This window comes from Erythrolamprus reginae, chromosome 4 (assembly GCF_031021105.1).
Source record: "Erythrolamprus reginae isolate rEryReg1 chromosome 4, rEryReg1.hap1, whole genome shotgun sequence".
In the NCBI taxonomy this organism is placed as follows: domain Eukaryota; kingdom Metazoa; phylum Chordata; class Lepidosauria; order Squamata; family Dipsadidae; genus Erythrolamprus; species Erythrolamprus reginae.
The window spans coordinates 33,892,111-33,913,211 of record NC_091953.1 but is presented as its reverse complement, the minus strand read 5'-3'; the positions used below and the strand labels follow the sequence as shown (position 1 = coordinate 33,913,211).

Here is a 21,101-nt window from a genome sequence, read left to right as displayed (position 1 = left end):
ATGTCTTTCACCTATTCAGCCTGCCAAAATTTACCCTAAATATTCTTGCTTTATGAATGCCCCATTCTATTTGTTCGGGTAACCCAAGGTAAAACTGGCTTTAATGTTTTCCAGAAATTGAAGGAGGATGATTCCAAATAAATGACTTTCTTCAAAATATATTCCACGCCATTTCTATATTAATCATTTATCCAGCTAGAATTAATTGTACTGAAAGCTCTTAGATAATATATTTTATATTGGGCTGCTTAGCTTGGATTTGTTTTAGCTTACAGTTTAAAAGCAGTGTAATAAATAAGTTCATCTACCTGTGAAAAAAAAATACAACATAGTTAAATCTATTCTAACTTCCAAAAATCTAGACCAATAAGAAATTGGGCTGGATAAGGTCATATACAGTCATACCTCGTCTTACGAACCTAATTGGTTCCAGGGGGAGGTTCGTAAGACGAAAGGTTCATAAGACGAAACATTGTTTCCCATAGGAAACAATGTAAAGTCAATTAATCCGTGCATCCAAAAAAAACCCCCGCAAAAAAATGCTGCCGCCCAGCTGTGACCTTTTAAAACAGCCGCGCGGCTTCCCAGCCGTCTCCCGAAGCCGAACGCCAAACTCAAACTTCCGCGTGTGGCGTTCGGAGGCTGCTGGAAAACCCCCCAGCCCGGCTGTCACCTTTTAAAACAGCCGCGCGGCTTTCCAGCAGCCTCCGAACGCCAAACGCGGAAGTTTGGGTTTGGTGTTCGGCTTCGGGAGATGGCTGGGAAGCCGCGCAGCTGTTTTAAAAGGTGACAGCCGGGCTGGGGGGCTTCCCAGCAGCCTCCCGAAGCTGAACGCCAAACCTGAACTTCCGCGTTCGGCGTTCGGAGGCTGCTGGGAAGCCCCCCAGCCCGGCTGTCACCTTTTAAAACAGCCGCGCGGCTTCCCAGCAGCCTCCGAACGCCAAACCCGGAAGTTCGGGTTTGGCGTTCGTAACACGAAAAAAGTTCGTAAGAAGAGGCAATTTTTTTCTGAACCGTTCAGAGGCTGCTGGGAAGCTGCGCGGCTGTTTTAAAAGGTGACAGCCGGGAGGCGGGGCTTCCCAGCAGCCTCCGAACGCCAAACGCGGAAGTTTGGGTTTGGCGTTCAGCTTCGGGAGATGGCTGGAAAGCCACGCGACTGTTTTAAAAGGTGACAGCCGGGCTGGGGGGCTGCTGGGAAGCCGTGCGGCTGTTTTTAAAGGTGACAGCCGGGCTGGGGGGCTTCCCAGCAGCCTCCCGAAGCCGAACGCCAAACCTGAACTTCCGCGTTCGGCATTCGGAGGCTGCTGGGAAGCCCCCCAGCCCGGCTGTCACCTTTTAAAACAGCCACGTCGCTTCCCAGCAGCCTCCGAACGCCAAACCTGGAAGTTCGGGTTTGGCGTTCGTAACACGAAAAAAGTTCGTAAGAAGAGGCAAATTTTTTCTGAACCCCGGGTTCGTATCTTGAGTTGTTCGTAAGATGAGGGGTTCGTATCTTGAGGTACCACTGTACAGTATATTTCTTTTGAAGAAACATAATTTTTGAAGATTTCAGGTAGCAATAATTTTTCTTTCTATCCCAAACTTTTATACAGCATGGTTTTAGGTAAGAAGAATAAAATACTTGATAAATCATAATGAAAAAATTAACCTAATCTCCTCTTAAAAAAACAAACAAACTACAAACTAATTTCTAAAAGGAGTCAAGCCTATTTCCCCCCCCCTGCCATAATGCTCTCACATACTACAATTGCAAAACATAATTCACTATTGTGTTGAAATAGGAATACTGTACTTAAAACCAAATAAGACTCTAAACTCCACCAAGAAAGAAAAATACTAGTTCTACTTATATATACAATCTATGAAAAGATATCTCACTTAGATCAGAGATCTTGCCTTTTGCAGGACTTCAATTTGATACACACTTGGAGAAAGACTGAAAAAAAATGAAATGAAAACTGATATTATGAGACTTTCTCTTAAATGCCTATCAGGGCTCTTAAACTTGGAAAATGCAAGTTCTATTGTCTGAATTTATCTTGTTAAGACAGCGACAGGGAGTCAGTTTGATACAGAATAAAAGTACCAAGCTAGAAAGCCAGAGACCATGAGTTCTAGTGTCAGGTTAGGCACAAAGCCAATTGAATGACCTTGGCTCAGTTACTCTCAGTCTTAGGAGAGAAGCAATGGCAAACCTTTTTTGAAAAACCTTGCCAAGAAAACTGTAGGGAATTGCCCAGGTAGTTGCCATGAATCAACTAATTCAAAGATGTATACACATACACAAAGGCAATACAATAGTGCATGTACAGGTAGTTGAAAGCATCAAATAACCAGACATGCAAAACCTTGATATAATATAATGGATCTAACCTTCTGCCTTTGTCTAAACAACAAACTAGTATGTTATGCTTATTAACCCTCTGCTTTTAGTGACCTGTTCCTGAAATGAAATTTGAATATTTTCCTTGCTACAGCGGCCTGGCTCAGCTTCATTGTGTCTACAATTCAACATTTTAGTCTTGGATATTCTTGGTTCATTATACTATGTTAAAGATGCAGTTATTCTTCCAATTCAGCAAACAAGAAATATGGGAAGCCTATGCTGCATTAAGAGTATATCTCATTTTATTAAGCCTTGATTAACTGCTGATTAGAAATCCTACGGTACTGAATAAATATTTCAAAGCATACAAGAATACAATGAAACTCAGGCAGGTTTCCCATGGCTCATATTTTTAAGGAGCATGAATCATTTGATCTCAGTGGAATTAATTTTCCCTGTTTCTTCCATTATTTATTAGCCTGAGGGGGCAAGGTCTCAGGACCCAAAAGTAGCTTCAAGTTTTTCACCATCTGTGCTGAAGTGAAGCCAATGCAAATTCTACCTTCATCTCTGCACTTTTATGCCTCCTGCAATATTTCATTTCACACTTGTGATCTCTTGCTTTCGAAACAATAAAATATGCACATCTCATCAACTTGGAAGAACCATTTGTCACACATAACAAAAAAATGGCTCTCAAGTAATTCAAAATATAGTATCTAAAGAAAAGGCCAAGAAAGATGTAGCCTTAGGTAATCACAAAAGTATACCTTAAAAAGTCATACCGCCATACTATGTTAGTCAGCATGTACAGCACTAATATATCTTTTAACAATGCCTGCTGGGTAGCCAGAATTAATTCCTTTACAATCTGCTGCAATATCAAGCTATAAGAAAATACAAACAGAAATATTGGTATAATACCAGTGATATACAACGTTTTACTTTAAAGTAAAAATGGGCGAACGTGGGAAGACTGGTTATTAGAAATTTTGCTCTGACGGGGTGAAACTTTGGCCAAAAATTACAATAAAGTTTGATGCTCGTATTTCTTCTAAAGGCATAATTGTAGGTATAACCTTGAAGTCATAAAATAGGACAAATAAATATTGCAAGTGAACAGCTAGATTCAAATCCTTTGTGATCTCCTAGTTGCGTGATTAGCTCCGCCATAAATATACTGAGAAGTTTTCTAAGAGCAGTTGATCACAGTGAACATTGGAGAAGGTTTTTAGCAATGCAAAAGATCAAAGAGTTGCATTCTTTCCACTGATAAATACTGAGTCATAGTGAGGGTTCCAAGTTGAGTGCTTTACCATACCTAAGACCCTAATGTAGGCCTCAGATGGTAATAGTAAGAGAATCCAGATACCCAGTCAATTAACAATGGGTTTCAATAACGGGAGCCAATTCTGGGAGTAATGCCATTCATAGTGGCTATCAACAACAGCAACAGTTCCTTGCAGAAGGGATCGGTTGCCAACATAGCCAGGAAAATGGAATGGCAAAGATCCTGCTAAGTGATGGAACTTGGCAATGGATCAGGCAATTGTCTAGGACAGGAGTAGGTAAAGTTGGCTCTTCTATGACATGTGGGCTTCGACTCCTAGAATTCCTGAGCTAGTATGTTTGGCTCAGGAATTCTGGAAATTGAAGTCCATGTCATAGAAGAGCCAACTTTGCCTGTTCTTGGTCTAGGATTAGCAAAGCAAGCTCAGCTAATGGACTATATTAGTGAAAATAGTTGTCCAAAAGTAGAACCGAACAGAACCGAACAGAACCAAACAGAACCGAACAGAACTGAACAGAACAGAACAATAAGAGTTAAAAGGGACCTTGGAGGTCTTCTAGTCCAAATCCCTGCTTAGGCAGGAAACCAGCAGTGGGTTGTTCCCAGTTCAGCCTGGTTCATGCAAACCGGGAGTGCTGGGAGGGTCCGCCCACCCACCCATTATGCTTATGTGCATGCATAGAAGTGTTGCATGCGCGAGCACATGAACTGATAGCAACTGATTTTAGAACCCACTACTACAGGAACCAATAGTAGCGGGTTCGTTGCATACAAGTGTTGCATGCGCAAGCACGCGAACTGATAGCAACAGGTTTTAGAACCCGCTACTACAGGTAACCCTACAACACTTCAGATAAATGGTTATCCAAGTCAATAGGACCAAGAGAAATGAAGAAATGAAGTTGCAGGAGCTACACATTTAAGCCACCTAAGAGCCATGCTAAACCCCACATCGTTGCAGTCAGAAGAATAGCACCTTCACAGCAGCAGAAAGATTTCAAGTGGAGTGCAGTTGGAACAGCCATTGATCAAATAGCTGGCAAGGGTTTCTTCCCTTGCACTCAACAATGAAAACTGCAAGAAAAGGAAAGTTACAATGCTACTGTTGTCTTTGTTAACAGTAAGAGAAATGGAGGTAAAAAAGATTTATGCAACTTAAATTAATTTTGAATTTGTAAATAAACAGGGAATTTATTGATATATAAAATGAACAAAGAAAAACAGAAATATATACCAAAAGTAAAAAATGAAAATAACATTTCTGTCCATGGAGAGGGGCAGTATATAAGTCAAATAAATAAATAAATAAATGAACGAACGAACAAACAAACAAACAAACAAACAAACAAACAAAATAACTGATAATTTAAAGATGTAAACGTATTTACTCAATATTATTCCAAATTATATAAAACTGTGACTCGGGCTCAGTTACTCTCTCAACCCAACTCACCTTACAGGTTGTGGTTGAGAAAATAAGAGGAGGAAGGTGTGTTGAATGTTCACATCTTCAGTTATTTGCAGATAGGAAGGAAGGAAGGAAGGAAGGAAGGAAGGAAGGAAGGAAGGAAGGAAGGAAGGAAGGAAGGAAGGAAGGAAGGAAGGAAGGAAGGAGAAAAAAATTATATTTAAAGAAGAAAAATTTATCAAAGCCAGAAAAAAAAAGGAATGAACGATTGACAATAAGGGAGGTCTGTGAAGCTATAAAAGAAGTCAAAAGAAAGTGCCTATTTTATTGGACTTCTTTATTTTGAAGTAAACTCAATTAAATGCAAATATATCATTCACTTGTCTGTTTTCCATAGCACATTTCAAAGTATAAGGAAGTAGCAAAATTATAAATAGTTTTGTCTACTTAACTAAATCATAGATGCATAACTTCTGTCCAGGGATTATGAAGTATAACATATTTTTTCATTTGAGTTTTTTTAGGAACTATAGCTAATCAGACAAGATGACACCACAATGACACGTTTTCCTAACTTTTTTTCTATCTCATTTTGGAGAGTTACAAACTTAAAAAATAGCTAGAATTTTGCAGTAAGGATTCTAGCTTATAATAATCTTGCAATTATTCTTTAGTCATCATCAAATGCAAAATGCACTATAAATACATCAGTAAAAGCACAAAAATGGTCTAACTTTTGCCTGTCTATTCTCGAGATATTCTATACATTAAAAAAAGAGTGGTTGGGAAGCCATATTCAGCTCATAATTAACTTGCTTACTCCTTAGTTAGATTAACTCTGATGCTGTAAAATCAACTTTATGTATTCTTACAAAAAGTAATAAGTACCAGTAAAAACCAACCATGCTGAGTAGTCTGGGAATGAGCATGTCAGTTTATTTTCATATAACCTTGCTGCAATAAAAGTAAAAGTTATCAATTGCTATATTGCAAAACAATCAACAAATTGTAAATACATAAGTATGAGATTATCTAAAGGTAGTGAGTGCGAAGAAGTGGAGATTAATAAAGCAAAGAGAATAGGTAGATCAATAGAATTAAATATAATACCTTAATATTTTAATTCAAATTTTAAATCAATCCTATACTGGGTACTACAAATTCTGTTAAATAAAGAAATCTTTTATTCCTTAATTTGAGACATAACATTTAAAACATTTATATAATCACCTGTATTATACCAAACTCTGTGTGGCTCCCTCTCAAGAATTAAAACAATGTAAAAACCATATTAATACTATTACTATTAGCATTCTTGCTACTTCAGAAGGAGCAGTCTTATTAACAGTACTTATTAAAAATTGATTAACTATTATATTTTAGCCCTTCTCCAACAAGTAAACCAGTTAGGCATCAGGCAGCTGCCAGCAGCTTCCTTCCTGATCGGACCAGTTCGCTTGAACTAGTAGCCACCAACTGGTAACGTCATGATGACATCATGGAACCGGTTCGGTTGGTCCCAGTCCATGGGTGCTGCCATCTTTTTAAAAAGTGTTTGATTTTTTTTCCTTCTGAGCAAGTGTAGAAGCAGAGTTTTCGGCACCGTGAATGCAGTTGCCATCTTGGTTTTGGATTTTTTCCAGTGTGCATGTGCATACGTGCTGTTGTGGTTCAGCCTGAGCCAGATCAAAGACCAGCTGTGTCTCTGCTGGCTCCATGCCCAGGGGAGGCTGAGAGCGGAGAGGAGAGTTCTTGGCAATCAGACAGTGCAGATAGCAGTCACGAAAGTGCAGGTGATGCAAGGCCTGGGAGCCCTGGGGAAGGGCTCTCTCAAGCAAGTAGCTGTGAGTCTCTGGAGTCCCTGGATGATGTTGCACAAGCTATCATTAGTATGCGGCAGAGACACATAGCTCAAAGGAGAGATCAATTGCGTAGATATTATCAGCGGTGAATGAGGAGCACCAGGGGGTTGGGTGTGGTCCTCATTAGCAGGGAATGGTTTATAAGGCATGAGAACCATTCCGGCAGCGTGGAGTGTTATCAAAGGGGAGATGGTGTTATCTGCATTTTCTCTCAGCGTTTTTATTCCTGGCTCGTGGCCCAGCAGCCTTGAAGACTGGTGGGAGGTGTATGTCTGTTAGCACAACAGCCTCGCCTGGCATCAAGGATCTTGTGTTTCTGTATGAACAATTGCCTTTGTGTATCTATTTGGAGTTCCAGTGTTTTCCTGATCTGTAAGGACATTTTCTGTTGGCTTCTTTTCTCTTTACCTTTATAAAACTGTAAACGATTCAACCGGTTTGTCTGGCTTATCTTTTTGGGTTGGTCATAGCTTCCGGAGTGACCCAGACAGAACACGTGCAAAGCGTGTACATGCCCACAAGCCATGGCCATGTAGTGCGGGAGTACACAAACCAGCAGTGATGTAAGTTAGAACCCACCCTTGCAGTAAAGCAGTTGCAGAACATAAAAGAAAGAAATGTGTCAAACCAAAGCAAGATTAAATGGAACCTACTGATAAGAATAAGGGTGGTAAGTCAAAGAAACAAGAATAAGAGATAGACATGAACTGCATAAAGATATGGATGAGTTGAAGTCATGTGTGGACAATGACATAGAACACACATTCAAAGGCCGAAAAGGGGAAAAATGCAATTTTGGACATTGCAATTGCATAAATATGAAAGCACAGTAGGATAATGAACACTGACATACACAAAGCCAAATAAGAAAGAAGGGAAAGAAACCAGCATTTTAAAGGAATGAAACCAAATAGTATTATGCATAAGTGTGTAAAACTAAGTTCACTATTCCTGTAACCATAAAGAGAGAAAGGATATAGATGTAATACTATGTCTAAAAAGAAACAGTTCTAAAAACATTGTGATAGTTCTGCAATTGCTGATAAATACATTTTTCCAATTAAGAAAAGACAAAAGAAGAAAAAATTGTACTGCAACTTAATGTCCACCTATCTTTGATTTTGGAAATCATTTCTTAATTGCTCAAAAAGAATTAACTGTATTATTTTGATTATGGCATGCAATAGTTCAGATATCCAAAATAAACACAATAAGGAATGATGCATCTTCTGATATTTGACATATTTGAATCTTCCCGTGGTTTTCCAATTCAGTTTAACACTACTTTGACTTTGAGGAAACTATTTCTAATTCCATTCTAATACTTGTCATCGTTGGTGTTAGGCTAACAAAATGTATACTTATGGAGACAAAGCTTTAAAACATTCATAATTACATATAAATCAGAAAGCATAAACAAAATATACAGAATCTATAATAAGTACTACTAAAATGATATAGTATAACTGCTGTTATGTGTTGATATGTGCATGTTTGTCTATGTTAGTACATATAAGATGTATATTCCTAGATCTATATATTCTGCTAATGTGTTTTTGACAAAAGTATTAGAAAATCTTTTACTTACAGGAATGCAATTCAATTCAACCTTTTTTGTTTTTAAGGTGCAGTGATTTCAGCATCTAAAATGTAACTTCAGGCACTCTGAAAAGAAACAGGTTAAAATCTCTTTCAGTAATAATTGCAATTTCAGATTTAATTAAAAATTAAACTTTCATAATGTTTCACCATCCAAAGCAATGCATTATCAGTCAAGCATAGCTCTTTTTTTTAAGTTAGAAAAGCTCTTTCAGAGCAGTTTGTAATGAAGAAAGGAAATAAAGAAGACACTTCAGAGTAGAAAAATATAGCTCTGAATTAAAGCTTCGCAAATAGCATTCTGAATGGAGGGGGGGGAGAGATTGGAACATTTCCAAAATCTTTATATCAACAGCTAACATTAAAATAATAGGCTATATATATATATATATATATATATATATATATATATATATATATATATATATATATATACACACACACACACACACACACACACACACACACACACACACATGAAAGAACAATAAAACACACACACACACAATTTTTAGGAAAAAATTGCAACAAAAAAGGAAATGCCCTTTTATACAGTTGTATGCAGTAAATGGGAAATCTTAAGAGTTTATTGATATACAGTATTTCTGTGTTCAGAGCTTCGAAGGCAGATTACATTCACATTTTAAAAATTATAGTATATTTAACTGGAAATACTTGCACAAAATTGAAAAAACAAAATGTAATGCAAAATTTTCTTGTAAACAACTGTTTAAAAACCTCTTTTCTCAGACAAAATTATGTAAAATCTATGTAAGAAAGCAAAGGGATAAGCAATAATAAGTTTTGTCCGGGGGGGAGATAGGTGTTGTGCTTATATAATTGCAGGATTAAAATATTGTGGCTGTTTAAGAAAATGAAATATACAATGCATTGTTGAAATAGGGGTGTCAAAGTTTCAGGGTTGACATGCCATTCTGGAAATAATGCTGCATAGTTCTAGAAATACAATGATACATGTAAAGCAGCAAAGCAAAAATTAAAAGCAAAAATAAAACCATGTCATCAAAAACAAAATAATTAATTATTATTACTATAGGCAACTCAACAAAATTTGACACGTTATTTACAAATATTAAAAGACAAATTTCCCCTTCAAAATCAGCATAAGATATTTACAATCAGTTCATATAGCCAAGGAGTTGTTGGAATATATACAGACAGCCGATAACAAAGTCTCATAAGACCATTTATTTTGGTAAGAAAAAAAGATTTTGGTAGGACATTACAATATACACCCATGTATCAATATTTGCTTTTCTCTACACATAACGATACCTCCCATGAAACAATGTATCTAGCATCTCATGAATCTTATATAGCACCGAGTTTTTAACTTTAACACTGCATTCAATCATGTGCATGTTGATTTAGTTCTGAAAAGCCACTCTGCTACCTACAATATTGTATAAAGATAACTGGCAACAAACAAGTTATAATCACCACTGCAAAATTGTCTCTTCATATTTTGCATTATTTGAATGAGCTAGGATAAGTTAGAGTTTCAAAAATATACTTTTTTGTATTTTGCCAAATATAATATAAATATAAGCCATGAATTTCATATTTCATAATTTCTATTTAGTTACAGATGCCTATACGTTTATAGATTGGTCCTACAAATGTTAGGAATTTGTACACTATTTATATGCATCTTGCCCATATCATGAATACAAATACGTTTCCCCATGCAAGATTTTATCTTCAGATTAACTGCATTACTTTAGTAAAATAAAGAACAGTTGGACTCAAATCAACGCTTAATATGAACTTCAATCTGAAAAGAGATACTGGAGATTTGCCTTCCATGCCGAACATCTCATCTCTCTTGGAATAAAAGGAATTTTTAAAATTCCAAAAAAGTATTTAATTTGTGTAATGATACAGCTTGAGCACACAGACTAAAATTTAACAGTAATATGAATTCAAGCATTCTAGGAGGGATTACACTCCTCTTATAAAGATTTAGACTCATAGCTGGACATACTGCTAAAGTCTTTAGTAATGGATGGGACTAGTATTGCACAAGTGGGATAGTTACAATGTTAAATACGCCATGTAAGAAACATAGAAACATAGAAGACTGACGGCAGAAAAAGACCTCATGATCTATCTAGTCTGTCCTTATCCTATTTTCTGTATTTTATCTTAGGATGGATATATGTTTATCCCAGGCATGTTTAAATTCAGTTACTGTGAATTTGTCTACCACATCTGCTGGAAGTTTGTTCCAAGGATCTACTACTCTTTCACTAAAATAATATTTTCTCGTGTTGCTTTTGATCTTTCCCCCAACTAACTTCAGATTGCGTCCCCTTGTTCTTGTGTTCACTTTCCTATTAAAAACACTTCCCTCCTGGACCTCACTGTTGGAACACTTACTGTTCCTGAGCTACTGGTTTTTTAATTGGGACCATTTATTTTATTTTATTTTATTTTATTTTATTGCTTTTCTAGAATACTGTAGTCAGATGACAGACCAGAGACAAGGATGCAGGTATTTAACAACCAGGTTCCACTAGAAGTCCAGATTAGCCCCCATTTTTGGTTCTATTAAGGAACAAAGTATGTTATTGATTAAGTGGCATGATTAACATGCCAGTTAATCAGGGTTCTAAAATAACTTGAATTTCTAGGCACAAAGTATTTAATTATTTACAATATTTATATGCTTTCAACTGATTTGTCTCCAAATTTCTCTATTATTTATTATTTTATTATAGAAAATAAAACACAAAACAGGAAAACAAACAAACAAAATGATATTCAAGCCTAACAATGACCAAAAAAACCAAATAGTGTACAAAAAAAGTGGAGAGAAAAAAAATAAATTTAACATGTAAGATCTAAATGTGTCTAAATTTTAATTATATATTGTAATTTCCTTATATTAGGTGGATATGTGTTCATTAGTGGAAAAGCAATATATAAACTGAATAAATACATGTTTGCATATGGGCTGATCTTTCATAAAACATCCTAAGATTTTTCGGAGCCTTCCCTTGATTAATTTTGTAGCCTTTCCCACTTATTCAAGGTAATCCCATCTAAAATTCTCATAATCTAAAAGAGGAAAAGCATAAAGGTTAAAATGAAAAACAAAACGCATTACAGTAAATAGCAACAGAAAAATGGAGTACAAATTGTATTTGTTCCTTTATTAAGATATGGATATTCCATCATTTTAATATTCTGCTTTCTATCAACAGACTAACTCTGAAAGGTGCATATTTGATGATGCAGGGGGAACTTAGCAAAAGAAAGATGAAATTTTAAAAAGTGCTGGATCATGCTGAGACCTGCAGAGAAAAAAATAAAGAAAAATACCACAAATGGATTCCCAGGAGAAAAGGCATTGGCACTGATTCATAATGCTGTTGATTTCTCCAGTCTAAGCCTGTTTCCCTTCTCCCTCCTGCTCACATGACCTAAAACACAGCATATGTGCTTCCCAATGTACTCCTACAAACATTCACACATAGCCACAACATCAGTGGGAAGCAGAAATGTTCACCCAAACACCTACACAGATGCAACAATAACTTCTACTAGAGTTTTTGATTACACAGAGAAAATACTAAAATCTCCAATGGCCACTTCTGGTAGGTTGGTAAAAGCTCTACATGTATTCTGTTCCTAGTTAAAATATTCACATTACATCAACTCTAAAACTCTTAATGATATGGCTTTTTAAATAATAGAAATTATTTCATGAGAATAGATATATAAAAAATACAGTAACATGGGTATTATTCTCATAAATTCAGACTAAAGTAACTTTTATAAAGTTATTAATTATAACAAAAAGTCAAGTTAGTAAATACTAACACAGTGGTACCTCAAGATACGAACCCCTCGTCTTACGAACAACTCATGATACGAACCCGGGGTTCAGAAAAATTTTGCCTCTTCTTACGAACTTTTTTCGAGTTACGAACCGGCATTCGGAGACTGCTGGGAAGCCGCGCGGCTGTTTTAAAAGGTGACAGCCGGGCGGCGGGGCTTCCCAGAACCCTCCCTAACGCCAGTTCGTAACTCGAACAAAGTTCGTAAGAAGAGGCAAAATTTTGCTGAACCCCGGGTTCGGTTCGGGAGGTTGCTGGGAAGCCCCCCAGGCCGGCTGCGACCTTTTAAAACACCCGCGCCGCTTCCCAGCTGTCTCCCGAAGCCGAACGCGGAAGTTCGTCTTTAGCGTTTGGCTTCAGGAGACAGCTGCGAAGCGGCGCGGGTGTTTTAAAAGGTCGCAGCCGGCCTGGGGGGCTTGCCAGCACCCCCCGAACCCCGAACCCGGGTTCGGGGGGGTGCTTGGAAGCCCCCCAGGCCGGCTGTCACCTTTTAAAACAGCCGCGCGGCTTCCCAGCAGTCGCGGAAAGCCGTTTTTTTGTGGGGGGTTTTTTGGTTGCACGGATTAATTGACTTTACATTGTTTCCTATGGGAAACAATGTTTCGTCTTACGAACCTTTCGTCTTACGAACCTCCTCCTTGCACCAATTAAGTTCGTATCATGAGGTATTACTGTACTATCACTGGAAGAATAGATAGTTTGGTAAGGGTAGCTGTAATGACTTAGGCAACTGATAGAGTAATTTATGATATCTTTTCAAAATTAATAATAATATTATTCTCTTGTCTTGGTGATCAACAAATCTCAACAATGTGGGTTTGCATATGCTTATTCCATTTATAATCTTTATAAATATTTCAGTTAATATTTTACATTTACAAAACAATGTTTTATATTTCTATTATAGTTATATTTATTAATCTTTCATTAATATCAACAACAAAGCAAATATTAATATAGATACACACATTCTTTTAGCATTAAATAACTAACTTATAGACCATACGGTTTCTCAAAACAACCCCATTCTCAGTTTTTCCTATCATATATCATTTCTTTATAACTTAGGTATTTATTTTAAAATACTTTTAACTCCACTGAATTATAAATTAGGTATTTAAGCAATAAGAAAAAAAATCTAGAGGAACAGAATTAAGATATAAATACAGAATAAATACAGAATGAAGACTGTAGTATGTACATTTTTGTTACCATAAGTATTGTCTATTGTAGCTTATTCTTTCTTTAAAAAAAGATTTTTTTTTACTGGAGACCGACTATTAAAGCATTGGCAGAATAAACTTTTTAAAGTTTAATGGATGTTGAAAAATTCCAGGGTTGGAATTTTAAAATATATTAAATTATTCTTACAACTGCTGATTAAATGGGCTAAGAATTTTTCATAATACCTCTTGACACTTTCTTCGTACACAGGGTGATGACGAAAAATAAGCTGGCTACAGAAAAACTATAGTATTCCAGTATTCCAACTGTTTTCTTGCACAAGCTGTCCCTAGATCCTGTTTATGTTCCTAAAGAACGGGAACAGTTGACAGCATGCAGCTTTTAAGAGGCCTTGCACAAATATTTTTTTTTAAACTAAAGATATAATTTTTTTTAAGCTTGGAGTCTGAGCCTTTAGTTCATCACAAATTTGCTTATGTTCTTCATGTCTTCATAATATGTTAACTCTCTCCAATTTCTAAAAGGTTGCAAATGCCCTGATATTTACATTCTCACTTTATATAGAATGATATTGTCTCCCATCCTTCAAATTACTACCAAAAAGAAATAATATGACTTATATGGAAGGGTTGCAATTCTTTCACATAATTCTGTTCCAATATAAATCCATTCTTCAGTAGGAAACTGGGTGGATGAAGGAAATGTGCTGGATATAAATTGTTCGGATTTTGGCAATGCCTTTCACATTGGTTCAACAAGGAAACGTATATTGAACGCAATGTAGAAAAAAAAGGATCTGGCAACAGGAGCATGAATTATATTAGTTGAAAATAGAGCAAAAATGTAATTGGAAATTACCATTAGGGCAATGAGACTACTTCATTTTCATCAGCGAAAACTAGAAAACAATTCAAATTAAGGAGTTTTATAACCTAAAATACTGATATATTTGTATGAAAAGTGCCAAAAAATAAATGATCAAATCACTGTTCTTTCAGGATAGACCTTAGCTTTTTATGCAGCATCTGTTTTTTGTTACATTTTAGCACTGTCTAAAATGTCCTTTCAGAAAATGAAGATTCCTTTAATATTTCTTAATATTCTGTAGCACAATGGACTATATTACTGATTAATCATCTGTTGGACAGCATCACTGTGTGGAAGTAGGTGGTTTAGGGTCAAGGAATTTATGGTGGCTAGGGATATGCTTGGGGATTGTTATGTGTGTTGGACCTGGTCTTTGGGTGTTAGGTGAATTTCGTTGTAAGGATATACTGGGCATATACTGTATGTACAATGACAATAAAGTTAGTGTTATTATTAATAAATAAGTAAAATTTATGCTGCCCACTTTGTCTAGTTTATTTGGAATTTTCTCCAAGGAAAAATATTCATTAGAATAGGGCCATAGTACTGCTTTTTACTTTACCGACATAATGGAAATTAGATCTTAAAAGTTATTTGGATACATGAAAATTCTTATAACACATTTTCCATTCAAAAAAGCAGGCCTTAACTTTCTTTAGGGACATAATAATATAAATAAAATAAGAGAATAGAGAGATACAAATGTCGCATTCTATCATGGGTTTGGGGAATTTCTGAATGGACTGCAGAATTTCTTAATTTTTACACAGTGTACATTTTTATGGTGGTCATTATGGGGTTTTTTTTTAGTTTAAAAGCTTAAGGCACGAGTGTCAAAGTCGATTGTGTTATGTGACATATTGTGATACTTTTTGCCTTTATAGAGATTGGGTGGGCGTGGCCTGTGCATGATGCATCCAGCCCATGGGTCCCCTAGTTTAAGACATTAATTTCTTAGCCAGAATCTGGGCACTTTCTTCAATAATTTAGTCATAGTTTGATTTCCAACAGGTCTATGGTCTGTTATTTCAGCAATAGCTCTCCGTAATACAGCAAACTGCCTTCATATTTTGAAATTTCCCCTATAATGTCTCATTGCCATATATTTAAAGGATCACTTTTACAGACTAAACATTTAATATTAAAATGCATTAAAATATACATGATTTAATTTTTATAATTTTGATTCTTCGGGAGAAACAAGCAAGCAGAATTTTGAGGTCTAGGGAAGAATTTTGCAAATTGTGAACGTTATAAAATATTAATTGTCATTCCAAATTTTAACACAAAGAAAATAAATAACAAAGGTTAAAATATTTGGAAATTCATTTGTGCAATAATCAAGCTAGACAATTTGGAAAAAGTTTCTTTAAGCTTAAAAGTTAAATGTGTTAAAACCTGAAGCCATTTTTTTGAAGTTGAGATATCCAGCCTTCATAAATTTTCTACACTTTGCACATATTTTGAAAGCTCATCAGTGCTTAATTAGACAAAAAAAAACCCTCATTTTTCAAAAGGAATATAAGTTGCTGAAGACAAAAAGCCAAAATTCATGGTTCATGCCCTAAATAAAAATAGCCTCCTTTATCTCCATTCTCACTTTAAGATTCACACTTATGGACATGAAATATATTTCAGTACATTATGACAAATTTCACTGCACTACATTTTTCACATTTCATATACCAGTGATAAAACATTGTCTGTAATATTCAAGTGAATGTATATAACACAGTCATATTTTCTGGACTGTTACCATAATCTTTGAATATAGATTCCTTTAATGATCCCCATAATGATTCAATATAAAATCAAAATGCATGAATTAAACTAATTAATTTTGTTTCTTTCCTTAATGATGAAAGCATCTTTACAAATATAACAGAGTTCTATAATTCTGCCAGAGACAATTTTAGCTCTCACTCTCAGACACTGTATTTTGAAATGCTTCTTTCATTGGTAAACTGCAGGAGGAAAGTTATTTTCCTTTGCTCCAAACCACATGCTACCCAGAAGGAGGAAGTCCCACACAGTAAATGTATACAGAACAGTTTCCTATGTCTCTATTCTGCAGAAAATCCCACTGTGTTAAGTAGGGTTCTGCTAAGGCCACTAAAACATATTACCCTATTAAACTGTGTTTCTTTATTGTTCTCTAAATGCTAATGAAATGTTCCAATGTAGTGTTTATACAAGAGTACTTTAGAAAAGCAATATGCTAAAATTGTTGCTCTTAAAGTGACAGCAATTTAAGAGAGTGTGCTGCATTAATTCTCTGTCTTAACACATCGACAAAAAGAATCAGAACACAAAATACAAACTTGGAGGACACGACCTTATAGATGTCCCTCACTCTGTCAAGGATCTTGGAGTACTCATATCTAATGACCTAAGTGCCAGAGCCCACTGTAACAACATTGACAAAAAGACACTAAGAGTTATTAATCTAATCCTGCGTAGCTTCTTTTCTGGCAATATTAATTTACTAACTGGAGCATACAAAATATTTGCTAGACCAATTCATGAATATAGCTCACCTGTCTGGAACCCAGACTGAATATCAGATATCAATACAATCAAGAGAGTCCAAAAATATTTCACAAGAAGAGTTCTCCATTTCTCTGCTCGCAACAGAATACCTTATTCCACCAGACTTGAAATTTTGGGTTTAGATAGCCTAGAACTTTGTTGCCTTCGATCTGACCTAAATGTAGTTCACAAAATAATTTACGACAATGACCTGTCAATTATTTCTTCGACTTTCAACTGCAACATTACACGAGCACAAAATTGATTCAAATTTAATGTAAACTGCTCCAAACTCCACAGCAGAAAATACGACTTCAGCAACAGAGTAATCAATGGATGGAATGCATCTGACTCTGTGGTTTCTCTCCCAAACCCCAAAAACCTTAGACTATCTACAGTCGACCTTACCCCATTCCTAAGAGGTGTGTAAGGGGCATGCATAAGAACACCATTGTGCCTACCGTCCCTGTCCTACTGCCTAATATAATAATGATAATGATAATGATGATGATGATGATGATGATGATAATAATAATTTATTAGATTTGTATGCCGCTCCTTTCCGAAGATTTTACCTGTAATTTACCTGTATCTACCTTGCTAATGTTTATGTTTACACCAATACCTACTACCTTGTACATGCTTGACAAAATAAATAAATAAATAAATAAATAAATAATAAAATAAATAAATTGTTATACAAATATTTGTTGCTTTCCTCATACAATACTCTTAAATTAAATCATAATCCCAATACCATTTTACTGAAGTTGATGGGATTTTAAGAAAGTTCAATTTAATAATTTAATCTTGTCTTAAAATAGATAGGTGGATAGATAGGTAGCATTTCATTACAGTAGAAAGTATACAGGGTTTTTTTTTTGAAATTTAGCAGACTTTCATCTACATAAGAATTTTTTTTAAAAAATCATTTTTAGATTTTGCAGCATAGCAACTTTTTATCTAAAAATGAATTGCAATGTTAACATTCATGTTCAAAAACTAAGAACCCATGTGCAGTCAAATGTTTTTTAAATTTATTCTGATACTTTGCATTACTCACTACCAAGTGAATGAAATAAAGCAGAAATACCAAGAGAACCCTACAAAATATTATGTTTAGGAGAAAAGAATTAAACAATTTAAACAATTAAAATAGCAACAAATAGTTTGGCTTATATACAGTGAGTCAAATATATCATTCCTTACTACTAGCTTTGTCCCCCCCCCTCCCCCCGAAAATCTAGATGGTTGTAATTTTCACTGTTAGCTGAGTGATTTGCAATTTATATCAAATATTATCTATTAGGAAAATACTTACCAACAGGAATTAAATTTGAAAATAATATTAGTATTAATATAATAAATTAATATTATAAATTATTATTATTATTATTATTATTATTATTATTATTATTATTAAGTCCATTAAATTATTCTATTATTTCTGAATTAGAATAGGGACCTACACACTCTCTCACACAGGCACCAAATAAAAATATGTATTAAGAGTAAAATATGGGGGGAGGGTAGCATAACGTACAGGCTAGGAAGGAGAATTTGCTACTGGTAAACTTTGAGTGTGAAACTACCCACTGGGATTTCAAGGCAATTGACAGAGCCATGTCTTCAGGGCCTTAGAAACATAGAAACATAGAAGACTGACGGCAGAAAAAGACCTCATGATCCATCTAGTCTGCCCTTATACTATTATTTGTATTTTATCTTAGGATGGATATATGTTTATCCTAGGCATGTTTAAATTCAGTTACTGTGGATTTACCAACCATGTCTGCTGGAAGTTTGTTCCAAGGATCTACTACTCTTTCAGTAAAATAATATTTTCTCATGTTGCTTTCTCCCAACTAACTTCGGATTGTGTCCCCTTGTTCTTGTGTTCACTTTCCTATTAAAAACACTTCCCTCCTGAACCTTATTTAACCCTTTGACATATTTAAATGTTTCTATCATGTCCCCCCTTTTCCTTCTGTCCTCCAGACTACACAGATTGAGTTCATTAGGTCTTTCCTGATACGTTTTATGCTTAAGACCTTCCACCATTCTTGTAGCCCATCTTTTGTCAATATTTTTTTGTAGGTGAGGTCTCTAGAACTGAACACAGTATTCCAAATGTGGTCTCACCAGCGCTCTATATAGCGGGATCACAATCTACCTCTTCCTGCTTGTTATACCTCTAGCTATGCAGCCAAGCATCCTACTTGCTTTCCCTACCACCTGACCACACTGCTCACCCATTTTGAGACTGTCAGAAATCACTACCCCTAAATCCTTCTCTTCTGAAGTTTTTGCTAACACAGAACTGCCAATATAATACTCCGATTGAGGATTCCTTTTCCCCAAGTGCATTATTTACATTTGGAAACATTAAACCGCAGTTTCCATTGCTTTGACCATTTATCTAGTAAAGCTAAATCATTTACCATATTACAGACGCCTCCAGGAATATCAACCCTATTGCACACTTTAGAGTCATCGGCAAATAGGCAAACCTTCCCTACCAAACCTTCCCCTATGTCACTCACAAACATATTAAAAAAGAATAGGACCCAGAACAGACCCTTGGACCCAGAAAAGACCCTTTGGAAGAAGAGCCTTATGGAAGAAGAGGAAGAGCAAAATGTTCCACCAAGGGTTGGAGCCAAAGCAGAGAAGACTCTTTTGGATGTTGCCAGATGGAATTTTCTGATCAATGGATCATATCTCTTCTGTTGGCACAGCAGGGGCAGGTTAATTTTCATAAGGATGAGGTGGTTAATCAAGTAGCTTGTATCCATGGCTTGTAAGCAGTGAAGGACTGCAAAAAAAATTACTACCACACTTTGGGTGTGGCTAATTTTGTGGGTGTGGCTTGCCAACCATGTGACCAGATGGGAGTGGCTTGATGATCATGTGACTGGCTTAAAGGTGGCCAACTTGACGCCACTCACATTAAGGGTTTGGGTTAGGGTGCCTGGCTTCTCCTAGCCTCAAAGAGATACAATTTCCCTATCTATTTACTATTACTGAACATCCAAAATGTACTATTTAATTAATTCTATGTATATATGCCAACTGTGTACATATATATTACACACAGGCACACAAAAATATACATTATATACTATATAAAGTGTATGTACACACACACATGCACAGCTCTTCTAAAATTATACACACTCAACTTCATTTATTGCGATAGGAAAAACATATGCAGAGCCCAGAAAGGAAAAAAAGGGGGGGGGGGAATCAATTTTTTTCTACTGGTTCTGCCTGACTGTACTCCTAGGAACCCATCACTGCTTGTAGAGCTTTAAGAATAATAATAACTAATGCTTTGAATTGCACCTGGAAGTAGTGCAATATTATGAAATAGCAGTGTATTATGGGCTACTGTAGAGACCCCAAAACCTGCCTGTTCCCCTGCACTCTACACCAATTGTAGAATCCAAATGCTCTACAATATATTAATACGTCAATCTGCAAACTTGCTTTTTATAATATAATTGATTAAAGTAAGTTTTCTTTTATTTAAAGATTTATGTGGCTACCTAACTTAAACAATTGAAATACACAGCCCATAAAAATCTAAGCACAACCGAAACCAAAACCTCCATAATTCCCTTACAACGTCCCACAAACCAAAGAGCCTCACTATAGCCTAGCACCTGGGTAAAAAGCTAGATTTTGATGGTCTTCTAGAAGGCTAAAAGGGTCATCAGTCCACCTTTTCTCATTTCTTCCAAATGAATTCACTAGGTTTTACTTCTGATAAAATATTACCTACTTATTCTGTTTGGTCTTATATAATAGAGTTCCCCAACCTGGTCAGGTTTTGTGGACCAGCATCAGGCAGGGGAGAGCGAGGATGGTTTTGCACAAGCAGCGGGCAAGTGCGTGCATGCATACACCTCTATTGATGCAAGTGGAAGGTACAAGCACCCACCACTCATGCAAATGAAATGTGCATGTATCTACTTGTCCACTGTTGCACATGAGGAAATGCACATGTGCACATTTGCCTGCTGCTTCAGGCAGCCTGTTTTTGAACAGCTCACTGCCTGACCCGGCAGTTGGGGACCCCTGTTATATATAAACATATTATAAGCATTGTTCATCTGGACATTTGAAATCTGTTTAAATTCTTTACAGATATAATATAAATATAATCCAA

At 35.9% G+C, this 21,101-nt stretch overlaps 1 protein-coding gene across 16 annotated transcripts in view; it reads right to left on the bottom strand.

The window, feature by feature from the left end:
- ZBTB20 (zinc finger and BTB domain containing 20) overlaps positions 1 to 21,101 on the bottom strand; it is a 635,906-nt gene that overhangs the window by 436,030 nt on the left and 178,775 nt on the right. For all 16 annotated transcript variants that reach the window (XR_011558955.1, XR_011558954.1, XM_070750021.1 and 13 more), the window contains one exon: positions 8,476 to 8,552. The gene's annotated coding sequence lies outside the window, so the exon portion shown is untranslated. The remainder of the gene's footprint in view (positions 1 to 8,475; positions 8,553 to 21,101) is intronic.